Here is an 8,217-nt window from a genome sequence, read left to right as displayed (position 1 = left end):
AAACCCCTTCATTTCATGGTTTCACTGACATCACCAGCTCCACCATTTGTTTCCCATCAGCCTCGTGCATTCTGACTCTCCCGCTTTGCTCGGTTTGAAATATCCCTTACTGAGCTTTGGAGGCAGCTTTGTAATGAAATGATGGAATATTATAATGGGAACTAAAGCTGGGGCTGGAACTCGAAATGGGGAGAAAACCCAAAAGGCCACATGCTTGCCCTCCAGTTGTAAAATCTGTACTCTTATTTACTGCAGAGTATGGTCTGTTGTGTGAGAGTTGCGTAGCAACAAAATAAAGTTTATCTGTGCAAGGAAATATGAATGTTTCTCAGAGAACAGAGAAACATAATTTCTGCTGTTTACTGCACTTATCATATCTGTTGCAATGTGGACTGTGTCAGATGTCAATTACAGACTAAATTCGGCAAGACTGTTTATTTGAGATAATATAAATGTTACTTAAAAGACAGGGGCATAATATCTTATGTTTACATGTTTAAGATCTATTTCTAAAGCTCAGAAGATGCAGTTTCCTGTCTTTGCCCCAGCCAGATTCGAGGAAGGTTCTGAAACTCTGTGGTTCAGTAGAAGCTCTGATGGTGAGGAAACTGGTTTTGTTACTTGTGCGTAATTCACTGGTTCTGGTTCCTCTGGGATAAGGGGTTTACATTGTTTTTTCCTGCCTGTTATCTGAGAATCGTCTGACTGCCTTCCAGCTCAACCCTAGTAAGACTAGACAAGCACTAAAAACCAAAATTAGAGCCAAGTACTTAAAGGCTGTGAGACTGTTAACAGAAAGTTAATTAATTTGTCTGGTAGAATTCTCTTTTTAAAATATTCCACAGTGAAGAGAATTTCTTTTGATCTTGAGACAGCCAAACACAACTATATTTTGAAATTATTAAATAATAATTTTTTTAAAAGGGCAGGAATTCTGTTTGGTTTGGGTTAAAAAGCAGAAAGACTGAGTGCCCTCAACCATTTTAAAAACTGAACAATGTCCAGGCTAAGGAAAAAAAATCTATCTCCACACTTGCTTCATCTGGAGAAGCTGAGAAAAAACCAGAGCACACAGGTGATAGTAGATCTTTCTATGGTTTGTGAGAGTGTTTCTGAGGAGAATGTAAGTAATGTAACCAAAAAAATAGGTCTTTGTGAAATAGGTAAGTAGAAAATTATTAGTCTTAAGTAACAAATGAACCCAACAAACTTTTAGGAACAATTAGTCATAGTCCTTATATGAAGGCACAGAAGTAGAGGGAAGCAGAAATATTTTGCATTTATGATGCTTTAGTGTAACTGCCCACCCAAATGTCAAATAGCAACCAGGATGGGTTAAACAGCAAAATGATCTTCTGGCTTCACTTGGGCTCCATATTAAGTCACAAATACAAAGAAAAATTATCTACACAGAAAATATTCTACATAGAGTGATATTTCAGTACCCAGAAAGACAGCACTCAGCTGGTGTGCTGGGGACTGGGAAAAATCCCAGCTGGTTTGGGAGGCTGGTGAACGATCAGTGGCGGAGTGGGGCTCTCTAACCACCTCCCAGGATGGACCAGGAACATTCCCTGGAAAAGGAGATTGCAGCTCTCAATGCAAAAATATTTATCACATGTTCTGTGAAGAGAGAAGAGACCAAAAGCAAAACCTGGGGGTGTGAATCACATGTTCTGTGAAGAGAGAAGAGACCAAAAGCAAAACCTGGTGTATGAGAGGAGGAAGATCCTGTGCTTTTCAGGAGAAAGTGGTGCTTCCCAAGAGGCTCAGATGCGAGGCAGGCCCTCACACACTGGTGTTTCATGTTCAGCCTGTGTGTGGAGTTCCCTGCTGCTGCCAGTTCAGAAGTTTCCCTTTCTGGAAGCATTGCCACAAAGTTGTCTCCAGTGAGCTGCTGGAGGGTTTAACCCACTGAACAGTGTGTAGCAGAGGGTGGCATTCTCCACAGGATATGCAGAAACCACTCAGGAGGTTTGGAGAGGCCTCAGCCCCATTTTGGGATCTCGACAACCGAGATCAAGACATGTACATTTTTAGCACTAAGTTCTAAAGAAATCAATCTGTTTCAAAGTGGTGAGGTCACTGAAAGAGCCCGTGATGTTTTCTGAACAGCCGATCACATCAAGGCTGGACATGCAGGGAGCAGGGTTCTCCTAAGAAAAAAACCAGTATCCTTCTGGAAAAGCCCACCTTGAGCAGGTTTGGCTGTGCTGGGAACGTCTTTGCCATGAGAGTCTGGCAGTTGAACTCAGCAGAGGAGAGCACAGCACTGTGGGCTGGCTCAGCAGATGGCAGGAGTCAGCTGAGGGCTGTGGGAACATCTGACCTTTCAGATCAAACTGAGGAGGAGAAGGTTACTGCAGCTTGAGGACAGATTTTCCTCTCTCTCTCACTTGCCTGTCAGTCCTTTGAAGCAGAGACCTGCTGCTTTTCAAATGTTTGGAGCATGCACACAGGGTGGAGAATCCAGTAAGTAAATAATAGGAGTCATAATTGAGTGCACTGAAGCTGAGGAGCTGTGAAAGACATGATCTGTTTTCGTGTGACCTCCACCTCTCGCTGCGACTCCGGGACACGTTATTGTGTTTTATTTGCACTAGTGGCCAAGTCAAACAAATAGCTCTGGAACTGGGAAGGACTCCACCTCCATTCCCCAATTCTTCAGGTTGAGCATGAAACTTGTCTGTCTTACTGGGAATTTCTGAACATAAACAAACAGACACTTAGAGTAACTCTGATAAATGGGCAGTGTAGGTCGGGGCCTGCTGGATATGCAGGCGACTCAAAGATGAAGCAGAGCTGGGGAAGTAGGCAGGAATGGCTCTGCTTTTCTTGGCTTCTCAAATGGTTTTTAGGCTGAAATCAAATACTTGAGTGCATGAGGAAAGCTGGCTTCTGAAGTCATGATTTTGCACTGAACCTCACTGTAAGGATATCTCTTATAAAGCTACTTTTGATGTGGAAATTTGGCTCCAAACCACACTGAAGGCCATTATAAATAACCACTTCATCACAGGACACACAGAAGTTGGCCTCCTTGAACACTCCTAGAAAGCAAACCTAACCTTATTGAGCCATAACCTCAGCTAGTGTAAATCAGAGAAGCTCCATTGACTTCATTAGTTTATACTGATTTACACCAGCTGTGACTGCAGCCCACAATACAGCAAGATATGTCAGCTTTTAAATTCTGTCACTGGGTGTTGAACAAAACTGGTTTTAAAACAAGACTGGCAATCCCAGATTTAGATCCTAATGAGATGCAGCATTGTAATTGTTTCACGATGCTTATGTGCTCCATTTTGTTTTCATTTTTGCATTGCTTCTGTTTTTCTTATCTCCTGCCAAACAGAGGAAGAGTACCACATATGTTACATTCATAACAAAGATGTTTTGCTGCATTGAGAACACGTCCTCCAGATGCAAAATGCCTTTGTGCTGTAGCTCAGCTTCTTCCTTTGCATAGGTACATGGGTTATGTGCCAACACAAGAACGCCCTTGAGGGCAGCCCTGTGTTTCCCCAGGGCCTGGGGCTCTGGAAAGGGGCACCCAGAGGCTGTCCCAAGGGAACTTCAAAGGTCTGATTCCCCCTTATGGATTTCCAGCTCCTAAGGTGGCTCATTTCAGGAGGGCAGGATGAATTGTGCCCGAGAGCACCCTGCTAGGACCACCCTGAGTCCATCAATACTCTGTCACAGTCCTGCAGGGTGCTCAGGTAATTATCCACACCGAGTAATCAGCTGGCACCTCTGTGGTGTGGAAGGCTGGGAGGTGCATACAGATGGATTATTCAGCCAAAGGGAAGACATTCATATAACCAGACTGACAGTGATTAATACTGGTTATTACTTTGTGACAGCAGCAGCTGTAACTTCCAGTCCCAGCCAAGGCAGCGCTGTGCACTGCAGAGATGCTTTTCTGCAGGCAGCAGTCTCTGCTCAACAGAGTCAGAAGGGTAAACTGACAGGCAGAGGCAGAGAAAGCCTCTCTCTAAAATGGGAACACAGAAAAACTGATTCCCCCAGCTAAATCCTTTAACTTTCCCTTCCACTACCTTAACTCACAGCTCTCTCTAGGGCAGGTAACTCTGAGGTGGACAACACACACCACAAATACTCAACAAGCAGGGGAAGGTCCACAGGCAAACAGAGCTGAGGTGCTTTAGGAGAACTGAAGGTAGTGGATTTTAAACTCTTAGTTGTCATTACAAAGGTTCCTGCAAAGCAGGTATTCACCATAAGGTTTATTTCATGTGACATGAGTCTCATGTTTGACAACAGTCACCAAAACTTCGAAGGAAGGTGTGAAGACCCTACAATAAAGTGACACAGCATAAACTCAGCTGTTACAGGAATTCAGGATGGGCATTGTGCACATCTCTACTCTATGACCAGAAAATGAGTTCAGCATGTTCTGTTACCAAAACCAGAAACCCAGCATGGGTGTGAGATGAACAATCTTCCTGACAGGTAAGATCTGAATGCTGATCAGAGATGGGAATTCAAACAGCAGGATCATCTCCCATATCTAAGCTTCCTTCCTCTGGGTCTGTACACATATTCTATCAAAGAGAGAGGCTGAAGAGTGTAGGTGGGGGTCTCTGTTATAATTTTAGTGTAAATTGTCACTGACTTAGGAATTACATGTCTGCAGCCTTCCCATTAGGTAGTTAAGAGCAGCAAAAATTACTGAATTTGGTATAAATTCCTTTTGGCAAGCTTATGTCTCTACCCAAGAACCTGGAAGAGCTAGAGAAGTGCCCTTCATGCAAGAAACTCCACTGGCAAGCTCTTTCAAAGAGTTACAAACAGAGAAATGTATTTTAGGAAAGAGGAACTTGTGCTTTCCTGAGACTGTGACCAACAGAATATATCTGCAATTAAAGAGTAAGAGTTGGCACTAATCCACCTCATTTCCTTACTGCCTGCTGGTGAGTTTGTTCCACAGCTCCCAATCCATGGCTGCAGGGCTGGGGGCTGTGGCACTGCACCTCACTGCATGCTGTGTGTTTTCTGCTGTGCCCACAGCTGTGACATCCCTGGGTGGGATCACACAGGGACCCTGGGGAGGGAAGGGTGGCTGGCACTTCTGGGCAGTCTTTGTCCTTTGGGAATACTTGGACATGAGGTATGGACAGGTGTGAGTGTTGCTGGGGTGTTTTTGGTGAGAAGGTAAGAGCTCATTTTCATTTTTCAAGAGCCCCCTACCTGGGATTAAAGATGAAGATTTGCCAGATGGGACAAGGGACTGCTTAGGTGGGATTTTGGTGGCCTCTGGTGCTTCAGCAGCACTTTATGTCAGCACTGAGTCTTGTGGCAGGGAAACCCAGTCCCTGGTGCCCATACTCCATCCACAGCCATGGTAAGGAATCTATAGAGAAGACTGGCAAAGGCCTTCTAGTGAACATACAGGCTCTGTTCTCCCTGTTTTCCCAAGAGACACCCAAGTTTTCATATGTTTCACTGGAACTTTTGTGGGTATCCATCAAGTTTATAGTATTTGAATCAGTGGGACTTGCAGCTGTCATGTGAGGTATTTGATGGTTGCTTTTATCAGGAATTTTGAGGCCACAGCTGGAGGAAAGCAGCGAGTTCTGTGGCAAGGCTGCTGTGGTGATTGTTCTTAGTTTGGCAAGGCCTGTGCCGTAGCCTTTTAAATGCTGCAGGTTATTTTCCAGACAAACTTGCCCTGTTACAGAGTTGGTGCTGAATCACAGAATCAAAGAATGGCTTGGATTTAAAGGGACCTTAAAGCTCACCTGGTTCCCAGGCTCCTGCCATGGGCAGGGGCAGCTTCTACTAGACCAGGTTGCTCAGAGCTTCATTCAATCCATCTTTTGTGGAGAGAAAGATGAACAGTCCCAGTACGTGACATGCACACTTTAATAGACAAATCACCCAAATAGATTACGATCCCTGTGCCTCACTCTCTGTGTTGTCTATCCACAAACTATACCTCAAACAGATTTGGTCTCCCAACCTTTGCTTTTTGTGTGCTCCCTGCTAGCAGGCTGAGAGACATCTCTGACAGCTCCAGCTCCAGTTTGTGTTCTGGTTATTCAGTGGTGCCAGAGACACTGGGATGACCTCCTGGCACCACTGACAGTCCTTCTCCTGCGAGTCTAGGGACAGACACTTGCAAGTAGTTATGTGTAGGTTTATAACTGCTGCATAACAGACTACAAAACCACACCCAACAGAAATAATTCGCTGGCATGCTAATTAGCATCAGCCCAGACACTTCAACCATCTGTGTGCTCTGCTTTTTATCTGTTTCAAGTGTGTTGGATTTGGGTGTACATGCCTCCTCTGCAAGCATAAAACCATACTTTTGATCTATTGCAGAAAGGCCCTTCTACCATAAAGATAAAAATATTTTTAAAAAATCCTTTTGATTCTCAATCCTTTTTCCATTATTGCTCTGATATGGATGGGACCATATTTTCAAGTTATTACAGAGGATGTAGAGTGCATCCAAAGAACAAGGAACTGTAGAGCACATCCAGCCCTCTAGCTCATTTATTAATTTGTGTTGCTCTTTACTGATGTGTTTGAAAATCTTCAGCACCATGTGATGAGCAAAGATGTTGGCTGCAACACATACATGAAGTGTGTCTCAGCCAACACTGTGGCTGCTGCCATGATTTCTAGAGCTGTGGTTGTAGCACAATCTGAATTCCATTCTGAATTTGTGCACTGGATAATTGACCTTGGAAGACCTTTGTTGCCTCTGAGAAGCATTTTGATTATTAATACAGGAAAAGCATATGTCTGTTACTACAAATATTAATACATGGGAATGCAGGAGGCAGCATCCTGAGCTAGCCTTTATCAGTCTTACCTTCCCACGCTCATGAAAAAATGACTGTGGAGAAATTCCTTGAAGCTTCTCTTTGCTTTTCTACTTGTAATCAGGATAGACTATTGCCACTGCCTCACTGGGTGTGAGGCGGTGTCACTGTGCTTAGTTGTGTTCCCCCTTGGTTTTGTTTGTAGTGCTGGCCATAGTTATTCCATCCACGTCACCACGGTAAATGCCAGAACAGCTCATCCCAGCATTTGAGTGTTCAGTGAAGTGTGTCAATTAATTACTCTTCACTTGTGCTGTCACACAGACACTTCTGTTGCCCCAACATGATGGTTTTAAGCAGCACAACAGTACGTAAACAGCTGATAAAAGCAGGACCATCAGCCTAGTAAGAATGTTGGATTTTTGGGTGTAGTGCAAAAAACCAGAGTGTAACTTTAGGGGATGTTTGTTGTCAAAAGCAGAAATTCCTAGTAAAATGTTTTCTACTGTAAATTTTCCAAATCAAGTGATCCTGAGTCCATTCCAGTGCGTGGTTTAGATCTGTAAAACAAAACTTTGCCCGGGTGTCTGGCTAAGGGGCTGCCTGTTGATCTCATGTGTAATGTGCACAGCCCAAGCAGCTCCCAGTTGCATGTGGGAGCAGAGGAGCCACACTAAAGTGTGTATTCAACACCTGCCTTATAAGTTTTCCTGCCCTGACCATGACTTTTTGGAGTTTACCTATGTCCTGGTGGTGAACCTGTGTCTGATTTCCCAGAGGTGGAACCTTTGTGCCATGCAGGACCCAACTCCTCTGCAGCCATTGCAAATACTCCAAGTGTACACAGATCAGTAAAAAGATGGAGTGAGTACTTGGTCTTGGTGTGGAGGTGCAAGTGGGATGATTTTGAGGCTCTTTCATCTCAAAAAAAGAACATAGAGGGTGCTGTGGCTGAAAGTTGAACGTGTTTTAAAACAAAGCTTTTTTTTTTTTTTAGCAACAAGGATTATGAGTGTTTAAATGTTCTGAAGGGATGTGATATATTGTACTTTGTAGTCTTTAAATGGAATACATTTTTTTTAGAGGACATCCTCTATTTTGGCTAAAAGATATTGGAGAGTTTTTGATTGAAATGTTCTGGTTTTTCATGGTCAAAACGAAATGGGGTGATTGCAACATCTTTAAAACTTCCTAAGTCTATCACCTTCCATTAAGAAGGTGATGTTTTTGGTGGTAATTTTTTAAATTTATGGCTGAATCTGTGAGAAACAGACAAGACAGGATAGTTTGCATGACTGATTTGTGCAGCCCAAACAACAAAAAGGTGTTCCAGTTTCCTGATCCTGAATGGTGCTGAGCCTCTTCACCAGGATTTCCCAATGGCTCTGGGCATTTAGGATTTTTAATCCTTTATGAGTCAGTG

Source organism: Passer montanus, unplaced genomic scaffold, assembly GCF_014805655.1.
Source record: "Passer montanus isolate IOZ18808 unplaced genomic scaffold, ASM1480565v1 scaffold37, whole genome shotgun sequence".
NCBI lineage: Eukaryota > Metazoa > Chordata > Aves > Passeriformes > Passeridae > Passer > Passer montanus.
Note: the sequence above shows the minus strand (reverse complement) of the source record.